Below are 12,750 nucleotides of genomic sequence, written 5' to 3'. Positions count from 1 at the left end.
CATGATGAGCAAGTCGTTTGAAATGCTTCCTCGAAAAAGTTTCAATTTATGCCATATTTATTATATATTTACATGGCAATCGCTGTCTTCTGTTGCAACCATAGACTGTATAATATTAATGGTTGCAACACTAAAACACGTTGTTTTTACTCGAGTGTGTGTGTCAGCTCTTCTAAACAGGAATTAGCGATTAGAAATTCGGTCAAAGGGACCACCGTAGACTTCTCACATGTTTTAAATACATACTTTAGTGAGCTACTAATAACATGCTTAATATGTGTGAAACATTGAAGTTTGTATACCTTTAAATGAAGGAAAACTGTACGCTGGGGCAGGGCTGACATTAAAATGACTGTGTGGGAGATTCTATCCCATGATGCATTGCGTCACGGCCACAGTTTGAATTAATGTTAATTTAGCATACTTTAGCATACTTCAAAAAGCAGCAGGTTGGGTTGGTAGAATATATGTATTTGAGTGTGCTCCAAAGACCGTGTGGTTGCTATTTAATGACTTTAAAGCTAAAGCACCGTAACTAAACAACATGTGTAGCGGAGTGACACCCCTGTCTATACCATTTTCAAATCAGCTTTGCGCAGTGGCAGTATCGTAGCCTATGAGGTTTATCCGAGGCGCGATTATTGCTAGTTGAAAACTTTACCCAATACCCCGCCTTGACGACTTGAAATATAGTCGGCAATGGCAATTTTTGACGGTCTCTAAGGAGACTGATATCTTGTATAAATAAAACTGTAAATGCGATAGAAACACAAGGCGCGTAGTGCTTGTGTCGCACGGAACTTACGTGTAGCAGGGTAGCTTAATAGAGCTCCATGGACGGCGAGAAGTACGAAGTTACATTACGTTGTGTTCATTTTGTCTCTTCATTTAATGCTTATTTCATCAGGCCTATGGTTTACACACAGCTGCAGGCTCTTTTTTGTCTTCACCTATTCTACAAATTCCCAGTCGTACATGTTTAAATATGTATTAGATATTTGTATTAAACCTTAGCCTACTGATGATCTTTATAGGCCTATTTATGCTTTACTTGCACTCCATGTATTTACACCCTTTCCCACTTTGTACTGCAATGGCTGCACAACAATCCAATTTCCTCGGAACAAATACAGTTTATCGTCTCTTAAAAACTTGAATATAACGGTTTATACAGGAATTCTATGCACTTGTGAATGATTTTATGTAACATACTCAGACTACAGTGGCTGAAAGGGATATTTTGGTACGCAAAAAAAATAAAGAAGTGCTACTCTGGCTAGTCTGATAACAAGCTTTTTTTTTTTAAATCTTCTTTGGAAAGTATCAGTCTCATCCAGCCCAAAGCATAGTTAGAACACACGGAAATAAGTCCCACCTACTGAACTACAATCACAAGGCACGTTGACCTAAATAACAATTCTTAACCCACGCAAACTATAGCATGACAGTAATAGTGTAACTCCAGAAGTTTGTTATCCAAATAATGAAAGTAACATAAAACCCTAACAGATGGACGTGCGGGTCTGAGAGACATCCCCTCCGTAACTTACTCTTTTCATCCTTTCGCAGTGGCAGTATCGTAGTCTATGAGGTTTATCCGAGGCGCGATTATTGCTAGTTGAAAACTTTACCCAATACCCCGCCTAGACGACTTGAAATATAGTCGGCAACGGCAATTTTTGACAGTCTCTAAGGAGGCCGACATGTTGTCCAAAATGAAGTTAACTAACTAATGAATTGAAGAGAGACATCGATCATGATTTAACAAAAAATAGATAAATCATAGAAATGAGGATATTTTCGTGTACTCTCTTATACCTGTAACCTTTATGTAGGCTATTCCAGTATAATACTGGACTTATGAGTGTTTTACTTCGGGGAATTTAAAGCAACACTATTAACTTTTAGCTGCAGCTGTAGTTCCAATGAGACAAACTGTAGGGGGACCGAAGCGGGAAAAGTTACACAGTGTTGCTTTAAGTCGTAATAATAGGTTTAGTTTCGTATGTTCTGTTGTCTCTACATGTTTTCACCACTCTTAAAAATGCGACTGAATTATTTTAAGTTAAAAAATGGCATGGTCTAAAACTATTCATCTTTCTAATCTGCCTGAGTTCCGGGGACCTTAAACAAAGACGTACCGGAGAGTACGTCATTTCCGTTTATAACCTATTTCAATGTTGTGCATTTATTCGACGTTGTGTGTGAGTGTTTATGTTGGATTGTTTGTTCATAACTTTAATTAACTTTAAGTATTGATAATAAGTTACTACACGATTCAGCCACAAAGTTCAGGACACGTCTGATTGTGTTTTCTATTTCATTTCTATTTAGTCTTTTCCTTAACTACAGTTTCTATTTATGGAGATGTATTTGTAAAATATCGATAACTTTTCTCTGGGGATAACATGGTTTTACATTTCTACACAATTGTAACGATTCATTATAAACTGGTAGACTTTAAGCCGCACCCGTTGTTGAACCGCAACAGAGAGGTGTGCGGACCGGAGACACTCCTCTGTCTCTGCGTAGTGCTCGGTATCTTTGCGCAGTGGCAGTATCGTAGCCTATGAGGTTTATCCGAGGCGCGATTATTGCTAGTTGAAAACTTTACCCAATACCCCGCCTAGACGACTTGAAATATAGTCGGCGACGGCAATTTTTGACGGTCTCTAAGGAGACTGATTTGTTGTTAAAAACAAAACCAAAATACAATGTTATGTAGTTAAACATTATAGTTATCTGTACACAGATCTGTTGAATTGGGTTCCTGTAGTGATGGCACTCTGACACTGAAGCTTCGATACGTGCTTCAAACCATTAACTACAATTCCCTTTGAACCACTGCTCCGAAGGTAAAAAAAATGACGTGACATATGACGTCTGCTTCATTCTCTGAATGAATCAGCTGAGTGGTTCACAGCGTCACGCCACACGCGAACCAGTCAGCTGCTCCGAGTCTGAATTGTAGCGCGCTCAAAGCATAAAAACTTTAATGCACAACATTGCGTTTGGTTCGTAGTAGCCTCTACAGTGACAAGCAGTTTGTTTGTATCGATCTATTTTCATTAACCTAGGCTATGGAAGTATCTATAGGAAGAGAGGTCGTTCTAACGTGGGAAAACTTTATTCTGATCGCTCCTGATAAGGTATGTTATGTATGTATAGTATGCATGGTCGATTTGGATAAAAGCGTCAGCTGGCGTCATCCGTTCCCTCTGAACGAATTTTCTCTAAATGTGGAGAGGTTGTGAGCAGAAAAAGAAACAGGCTCAGTCCAAAAAGTGTGGAAAAAATAATGTTCCTTAATAAAAAAAATCGTTGAGTGTTCCCTATACCCCCTGGCCATATCTCCACAAGCGCACCCAACTTGTGCCATGTTTTCCCAGCAAATCTTCTGTTTCCCAAGCACTTTCTCCCCAATACCCAATAACACAATACACAAATTCATCAATCTTTATTTGTCAAAAGAATGATATCCCATTCTTAGTATACATATACACTGTGTGTGTCACTAGTCTAAAAGCCTCGTATGTAACGACTGTTCTTATGAGTGTTTTTTTTTTTTTGGGAATGTAAGTCGTAATAATGTTTAGTGTCGGTATGTTCTGTTGTCTTCACATGTTTCCCCGGACCTAAACATGCGACTCTATTGGTTTAAATAAAAAAAAATGGCATGTTCTAAAAACATTCGTCTTTCCAGTCTGGCTGAGTCTGCATCATAGACTGTTAATATATACAGTCTATGGTTTGCATCCATGGGCGGAGTTCAGGGAGCCTTAAACAAAGACGTACCAGAGAGTACGTCATTTCCGCTTATAACTTACTTCAATTGTTGCGCAGGTATTTAACGTTGTGTGTGAATTTTTATGTTGGATTGTTTGTTCTTGACTTTATTCATATTGATAATAAGTTAATACACGATTCTACCGCAAAGTTCGGGACGCGTCTGTGTTTTCTATTTTTTATTTTGTCTTTTCCTTACCTATACTGCTTTCAGTTATGGAGATGCATTTGTAAAGTATCCATGATTTTTCTCTGGCTGATAACATGGTTTATATTTCTACACAATTTATAACGATATATTATAAAACAGTAGACTTTAAGCCGCACCCGTTGTTGAACCGCAACAGAGAGGTGTGCGGACCGGAGACACTCCTCTGTCTCTGCGTAGTGCTCGGTATCTTTGCGCAGTGGCAGTATCGTAGCCTATGAGGTTTATCCGAGGCGCGATTATTGCTAGTTGAAAACTTTACCCAATACCCCGCCTAGACGACTTGAAATATAGTCGGCGACGGCAATTTTTGACGGTCTCTAAGGAGACTGATTTGTTGTCGAAGATGAATTAATAGCATTTACTATGATTAATACCTTTATACTTACATATGTATATACCAGTCTTCACTATTGCCTAATTTCTACTCGTGTGATGTATTTATTGAAATACTGTACATTATAAAGAAAGCACATTTCTGTTACATGTATGCATCGTTAGTCACTTCTATGTGCATGAAAACCTTAAAAACTGTTTTGCACAAGTAGCCTGGTCTCAGTGCAATGTACTTGCCAGAACAGCAGAGGGCACTCTTTAACAGGATATGGGGTGGTGAATGTGAGGAGAAAACAGACTGAAGTAGAAGAACATACATTTACATCTTTAAACGTAAGTCAGTTTGTTTTCTAGCCAAGTGATAAACAATATATAGGCTAGATATATGTGAAAGATATTACATAATTATGTGTTGCAGTTCTTAATCATTCCTGCAGCATGAAAGAGTTTGTGCTCAATTGTTGCCTGTAATTGTGATTGTCGTTCTAAAGTGATAGAAACCTTTGTGCAGTCATGTTGTACCACCCTGTAACTCATTTCAGTGATTTCTGATTAGAAGAAGGGTTGGTATTAGGCAGTCACAGGGGTGGGGGTTTAATCAAGTCTTTCATTAGGCAGATGAGCTCAAAGTTTTTTTACCCTGTGAACACTCTCTTACACTCTTGCTGTCATGCAAGCACACTTAATATTGTCACTTTCTCACACCGTCCATACTTGTAACCGTGATGTGGTTGACATTTTTACCTTCAAAATTGTAGCTTTTATTTAAAAAATAGTAGGACTGTAGAAAACTGTACCAAGGTCAGGAGTACTCACCAGGGTTGAGGAAAAAAAATGTAATCAACTGTAGTTAATGGAGTACTTCCCGTTTAATTATTCTAGCTCAATAATGCATTTTGGTCACATTGGGTTGTATTGGGGTTACTGCTGTTCATTTTAAATCATTATAATCTGAGACATACTATCATAACCAATGTCAGTAAACTTCATGTAACATTTGTTTAAAGTGTGTTTCAATCTACAATCTCACAGTTAAAATCTCTTTTATTATTTAGACATGTTTCTGAGCAATCATGTATTTTGCCAAAAGTATCTGAAATGTCATTACTCTGGGTTTAGTTCAGTATCAATAATTAATTGGAGGTTCAGATATTTTGTAATGTGATTATTGTAATCCAGCTGCTTCTAATGTATCTTTCCTCAACCCTGGTAGCTTAGATAAATTACTTGCTGCTTTTGCATTTATTCTTCCTTCAGTATGACCCAGGATGCACTTGCTTTTTCCTATCTGTTACACATCCACTGAGCATTGATCAGTCAGCAAAAAATTGAGATTCAGAGTCAATGTTGCTTGTGTGTGCTCCTTTTGACCTGCATATGACCCACCGTTTTATGTATGTTAAAATGTACTTATGGTACTCAGACAAATTATGTGAGATAAGCAGGAGTTTGTCGTCCTTCCTTGATATCTCTGAAACTCTGACCTTTCAGATTTCGAAAACAACTCGTTAAAATGTCAGAAATGAAATGGCAAGATATGGCTTTGTTCTGTGTAAGCGACAGCTGGAGACTTCCCAACATAAACAAATAGATTGCACAGCATCATAGGACTAGTTCCTAGGTAACCATGTGACAGTGCCGACAATTGCTATGGAAACCAGTGTATCCTCTCTCTCTCTCTCTCTCTCTCTCTCTCTCTCTCTCTCTCTCTCTCTCTCAGTTCTTTTAAAAAATGTGAGAATTCCCAGGTTTGACAGTTGTGGAGGAAATCACCGTCGTCATAGAAAGTAATTTCCCCTCATATTCTGTACAAGATGTAGAATGCATTCAGAGGTTTATATACCAAATGCTATACACCAGGGGAAAAAACATGGTTGATAATAAAATGTCACTGGCACAGCTGACAAAGCATTCTGGAACATGAACACTACTTTTACATTACCATGCAATGAAATGCCCTGCTTTCACGGTCTTTATCCAGTATATATGAAAACTGTAATTAGCATGAACAACATTACAAATTAAGACATTTTCAAGATCACAGTAAACAAAAAATTAGTTTTATTCTTTTTTTTGGATCTTTTATTCAGCAAGCTAATTTGCAATCTGCTTTGCAGCAGGTCTTTTGTTTTGATCCTGTTTGTCACAAATCCAGTGAAAACCCGGCTTCTCTTCAAAGAGTGAGACATCACAGCCTATTCTATTCTATCTATAAAAAACAGGTGCAAATCTAAAAGAGATGCTTTGATTTGCGGCCAATTATGTGAGTACTCTCCTCTTTCTTCAGAGCTGATCTGAAGAATTAGCCCATTATTCCTGGTAGATAACCAGAAATGTAGAGATCTCATATGAACAGAAACCCTTAAAAGTTATCTGGTTATTCAACACACCCAATTAAACTTGTTCCAGTCCTCTAATGCCATCTCCCACTAAATCACTGCGAGGTGTACGAGGGGTTGCCCCCAATTAGCTGCCTCCTGTGACATCCTGACACTGTGCCGCATCGTTATTGTATTTCAGCTTCAATTACTTTCAAAACCCTTCAGGCAGAGGTGATTGGTCTCCTCCACTCTTTATTCCATCATTCTCTGCTCTGTTTCCCCTTCTTTTGATTGGAAGGGGGTGTCAAAGGATAGCCCATCACGTTCAGGAATTAAAGGCTATGCAAGATTTGTAACTTAATATAACAGCTTCGAAGTAATTTCGATGGTAAGCAAACTCGTAGTAGGGCGAATCATCCCGACAGCAAAGCAGGGGGGGGGACACCACTGAGAAAACCAGCAATGCAGGTTTGAGAGGTGGCGTCCCGCCAACTCTCGCGAGAATCACGACTTGCCTTACGGCACGACGTCACATACATCAACAACATATAAGAAGCAACCTCTATGGAAGACACTAGCACGCATTTCAGACGTGAATCATGGCAGAGTCGACGAAGAAAACGAAGAAAGCGCGGTCGGAAGAGTCAAGGAAAAGAAAACGAGAAACTGACCGCGTGAGGAACCAGACAAGAGTCCCACTCGGTCAGGCTTTCACTCGTTGGTCCAGTCCGACGGGGTTTGTTATGGGAAATGAGGCCCTCCTGTGTGGTAAATCCTAAATTGGATCTGCTAGAATGGTCAACGTAGTTAGGTTTAGGCATGAGGAGTAGGGATTGATTAAGGTTAGGGTAGTCTCACATTACCAGACCTTCCTCCACGGCGCTGCAGAGGAGGGTCTGGCGAGTCCACACAGCATTTGGGGATGGGAGAAAAACATGCTCTGGTTTATTGGCATTTCTTTAACCCAATTACACTTGTCTTGGGCGGCGCTAAGTGCCAGACGGAGCAACGGTGCCTCTGCAAAACAGCCTCGGAAAGGAACTTTTTTGGTGGAATGTGTACGTTCAAAAGTTGTTTTAGTTGTGCAACAAAAAACTCAGATTGGGCAGATAGTCTAGCTAGTTGGCTGGATTTACCCTGCAGAGATCTGAGAAAAGGTTAACCATAGTCCTCATAAATCAATCGGAGTTCAGAATGCCAACACAAAGAAAGCAGAAGGTGACGGACATCCGGCCGAAATGAGCCACATCTGGTGGAATTTCCGGCGGCACCTGAACAATAAACCTAACCCTTACCTGAAGAATACCAGGGTGAGTCAATCAGAGGCAGAATAAGGCACCTCTTTTGACGTCGACATGTCTAGCAGATCCGATCTAGCTAACCTCTCATGTGTAGAAAAGTACACACTGTCACATACAGTACACACTGTGTCTGCGGCCGCAGACACACACATGCTTTTCCATGGGTAGTGGAGCTACAGTAGTCAGTGTTTTATGCAAAGACAAAATAAATCACCTGATTAATCAGTCCCTCCAGGATTTCGCGGCCTTTTTTTGAGATTGTTGCAGCCCAAAATGCCTGATTTTGCGGGAGCTTTTGTAAAAAAATGTGATAAAAGTTGCGATGTCTTTTGTATGTTTGTTGCAATGAAGTTGTGAGAGACAAGGAAAATTGCAAAAAAAAGTAGCGATTTTTTTTGGTATACTTCTTATCTAATAATAAAAAGGAAACATTTCGGGGAGAATAAAATTACTCCAGGCTAAGTTTTCCTTGTAACCTTACCAAAAAAGCTCAGGATGTTGCAAATGTTGGTATAATATGAAAATGGCTGGTGGATTTAAGACAAAAAATAATAATTTATTGAATAAATCAAAATTGAACATATGTGTCAGTGGCTTGTTGATCTTTACATTGTTAGATCATTTCCTATCCTGGGCTGGGACACACATTCATACGGTTTGATAAAGTACTTATTGGAATTTAACTTATCATTGCACTTACAATAACGAGCGAAGCTGTCCTCAATTTAGGTCATCATGTACGTCTCATCTCAATCACCGTGTGTGTTTGTGTGTGTGTGCGTGCATCAGTCACGGGGGGAACTGAGCAGCAGCCCCGCCCGCTGCAGAGAGCCAACAGGATTGAAACAACAGCAGTTTTCAGGGACTTAAGAGTGAAAATAGTTACAGCATACATTGATGTTAAAATGTATACAGGTTGGCAGGACGGTATGTAATGTTTTGCACGGTCTTTTGCTGTACGTTTTGTTGGTAAATGTGAGATGTTCCAGTCACACACGTCTCGTCTTCATATCAGAAACAAGGAAATGAATTAGGCGACGTACGTGTGTTACGTCAACCCATTCTCACCATGGATGTATTAAGAGGTTCTCACTCCCTCTTGGTCAGTGGCTCTCAGAGAGTTGCGTCCTCAGAGTTACATACTGACGCAAAGTCTGGCACGTGGGACTGTTGTGATTGGTTGAAGTTGCGGAAAACTCCAGTTATTGGTCAAATTTGCGGTGATTGGTCAAAATTGCGAGTCGCACAAAGTTTACAGTGAATTTGCGTGAATTGTTGCAATTGCGAAATCCTGGAGGGACTGATTAATGCAACATTATCAGGTCTCCTGGCCATTTTTCATCGTAGAGTTGCCAGAAAGCTGCTACCAGCCAGGCTAAAGCAAATATAGTTAGCCTTAAGAATCAAGGGGCCTGTCCCAACTAACGTTACGGTTCGGAGCAGCAAAGCTGGAAACGTAACACTAACCTACAACAGAAGTCTGTGTCTGATATAACATAATTTACACTGATTTAAGTGTTCTTGGATACACAGAGTTTGTTGCTAGTGTGTGACATGCAGGCTTTCCACGCACAGCAAACCACCAATCACAATCAATGTTGATCAATTTATCAAACAAACAAAGCAGGCCCCGCTAGTCGACCACAACCTGAAATTTAGAGGAAGCAACATGCATGCACTATATCATTGACGTCAGCCTGGATTGATATAGATATATATGTGATAGTATTATATGAATACAATGGTGTCATTTGAGTCAACCAGTGTATTTAACTTCATAATTTCCCTCTCCAAAATCACTTCAGAAGAGTAGTCACAGTGCTTACTTGCTTTGGTGTTTGTAAAGCATTAAAGTTCAACAAAGAATGGATGAGGCCTTGTCTGTGTGTTGAAATGAAGGACAGTCCAAATGTTGCAGGTTGATAGAGATAGGAATGCCCTGAGCTGATAACTGATCATTATCAGGGCCGATCTGGGCATATTTTAATTGATCAGTATCTGCTAAAATAACGATCAAAATCCAAACCTTCCTTTACTGAGTTATGTCCACCTCAGTCTGTTAGTGTAGCAGTGCTGCTCTTCTTCATTGCTCTACACTGCAAGCATTCTGCTCCATAGGTGAGTGAGAGTTCACGTCAATATCAAGAGTCGTATTATCCAAGTTACATTTTTATTCATATTATATCAATAATTTAAGTTTATCAACTTTATAGTTTTGAATCAGGACCTTCAATATTTGGATCAAGAAGCTTGTGAAAAATAAGATGTGCCAAATTTAGAAGGCTACAGCTGTTATATTAATGTGTCAGATAGGGCCTACATATTTGATCAACATTAAGATAAATGTAAGAATCGGATAGGACTCGATATTGGCAGATATTCAGTATGAAAGTACTCTGATCCGGATCAGGGCAAAACAAATAAACATCCCTAGTTTGAGATCTAAAGTCAGTTCATATTGGTGTGTGCTTGCATGTTCGTTTATACGCGTGTTAGTGTATCGGTTGTTAGAAAAGGGAAACCCAGCTTTTTCAGACTATTAGGAGCAGAGCCCTGGTAGCCCCCAGTAGCCTGCGGCTCTCAGAAATAGCTTTTTAAAAAGGTACCAGTCTCCTCTGTTTCCTCAGGATCCAGGTGCTTTTAATTGGATTTCTTTGACAAGATTATTGCCTGCTCTCAGGCCAAGCTCGGATAGTGTATAGTTTTAACAAGTTTGCCTATATACGTAGCCACTTTAATCATATTAAACTTAACAAAAAACTTTGATTTGATTGGAAATTACAATGTGACCAAATGTTGAACCCCCCCCGCCCCCTCACTAATGCAGCAATTCTTTGTAATTCTCCATAAAGCCTGATGAGACTTTAAGTTATATGTTGTGAATCATCAAGTCTGACATACGTGTTGTATATCTTCATGTGATACCACAGCTTTGCAGAGATCCAGGGCCATTTTGGACAACCACCTTCACTAAAACCTCTAATGTGTAGAAGCATTTATTCCCTGGGTCCTAGCCCCTCTGCATTTTGACCTTCTTAAATGAGACAGACTTAAAATGAGTATGCACTGAAGGCAGTGAGTTATACCAACCAGTCCTATAATCCCTTAGAAAATGGCTCTTTTAAAATCCTATTATAACGTCATAGCGGTCCATGCTTGCTCAAAGCAATTAGTCAGAGAAAATGAGCAACATTTCTTTGTCTACACGGGCACATTAATTGATAAAGACAAAGAATAAGATTGTATCGTTTTATTGTTTAGTATAATTGTGCTAGGCTATTTAGTGACCATCAAAGACTAGAGGCTTCCACAAGGACGATTAATAAGTAGATTATTGTCTATACTTGCAGGATAGTTACTGGTCCAATATTTTTATGTGTTCTAAAAATGTGGTCTAAAATGAGTGCAGCATAGGTTAAAAGGTGGGGTATTTATTGAATTTGAATTGGCAGTCTGTTGAGGAGTGCTGGTTTAGTTTAAATGCTTTAGAAAATGCTCACTTAGAAAGATTTATGCCATTTTTATTGCAGAGTCAGTGAAATCCAAGTAAGCTGTAATCTTCTGCCAGTTTGAAAGCGCCTGAAAAATCAAAATATTTAGAAAATGCATTAAGTTCACTCTGTCAAAGCAAAGTTTAATCATATCTTCGGAAAACACATACAATCTGTTCATGTAAAGGTCCATTTAACTTAAAATGGTCATCCTGGAAAATATGAATTATGTTCAGAATTTGAGGGCCTATTGTAAGTGTTTTGTCCTAGATGGTATTCTGTCATAGCACTGCTGAGAAGCTCTGCAATAATTGAGTGATAGCAAAGTATAAGGTGAGACATAGGCCACTTTTCCCGGGGCTCAGCCAGTAAATTTTAACAAGGTACAGGATTTTGAGGTTGGGACGTCAGGTGAGAGTTTATTAAGACACTTCTTCTGACTCCACTGTGTCATGCCCCTCCATGCTGTGTCTCATCTGTTCTCCTCTCGCCACTTGTTAGAGCCCGCTAAAAATGGGTTCTGGTGTTGCTTGCACTAATCTAACACCATATGTTGTTTTTTTAGGAACATTGGGGTGTTGAACAAATTGAAGTGCAGTGGTGGAAGAAGTATTCAGAGCCTTTACTTAAGTAAAAGTACTAATACCGCACTGTAAAAGTCCTGCATTGAAAATGTTACTTAAGTAAAAGTATGTAAGTATCATCAGGAAAATGTACTTAAAGTACTCAATGCAGAAAAATCCTCACATTTTAGAAACTGGAAACGATCCAAACAGTTAAACTGTGTTTAATCGTCTTATAATTTCATCTGGACTTGTAGGCTCTTCTAGGTTTGTGTTTGTTGGGTAGTTTAAATTATAATAAAACACCAGATTTTATAAACTACATGTGTTTTATGTGCAAACATCTTAATTTATAAAGTAACTAGTAACTAAAGCTGTCCGATTAATGTTGTGGAGTAAAAAGTACAATATTTCCCTCTGGAGTAGAAGTTGAAAGTAGCATGAAAAGAAAAGACTCAAGTAAAGTACAAGTACCTCAAATTTGTACTCAAGTACAGGTATTGAGTAAATGTACTTAGTTACATTCCACCACTGTTGAAGTATGAGGTCCCTACTTTGCTAAACTTCAAGTATCAAGTGGGAAGACATTCTGAATTGAGACAAATACATGTGTAATCACTCATCAACTTCATTAAGCACTGCAACTAAAGCAAGCATCTGGGTGTATTTCGTTTTTAATACACAGTTTGCACAACTAACTTTAGCCAAGTAAAAACAAAGTCCTACTTCAAACATACCAATTAT

General features: G+C 39.0%; 4 non-coding genes across 4 annotated transcripts; all 4 read left to right on the top strand.

Moving 5' to 3' along the window:
* Positions 1-587: 587 nt before the first annotated feature.
* Positions 588-728, top strand: LOC116038829. The gene has a single exon (XR_004102174.1). It is a non-coding gene; the product is annotated as a U4 spliceosomal RNA (small nuclear RNA).
* An 829-nt stretch (positions 729-1,557) lies between these two features.
* Positions 1,558-1,698, top strand: LOC116038838. Its single transcript, XR_004102183.1, has one exon. It is a non-coding gene; the product is annotated as a U4 spliceosomal RNA (small nuclear RNA).
* An 842-nt stretch (positions 1,699-2,540) lies between these two features.
* LOC116038836 lies at positions 2,541-2,681 on the top strand. The gene has a single exon (XR_004102181.1). It is a non-coding gene; the product is annotated as a U4 spliceosomal RNA (small nuclear RNA).
* Positions 2,682-4,182: 1,501 nt separating this feature from the next.
* Positions 4,183-4,323, top strand: LOC116038837. Its single transcript, XR_004102182.1, has one exon. It is a non-coding gene; the product is annotated as a U4 spliceosomal RNA (small nuclear RNA).
* Positions 4,324-12,750: the final 8,427 nt, after the last annotated feature.

The sequence above is a fragment of the Sander lucioperca genome, chromosome 7 (assembly GCF_008315115.2).
Source record: "Sander lucioperca isolate FBNREF2018 chromosome 7, SLUC_FBN_1.2, whole genome shotgun sequence".
NCBI classification, from domain to species: domain Eukaryota; kingdom Metazoa; phylum Chordata; class Actinopteri; order Perciformes; family Percidae; genus Sander; species Sander lucioperca.
The sequence above is the reverse complement of the archived record's forward strand: the minus strand, read 5'-3'. Positions and strand labels throughout refer to the sequence as shown.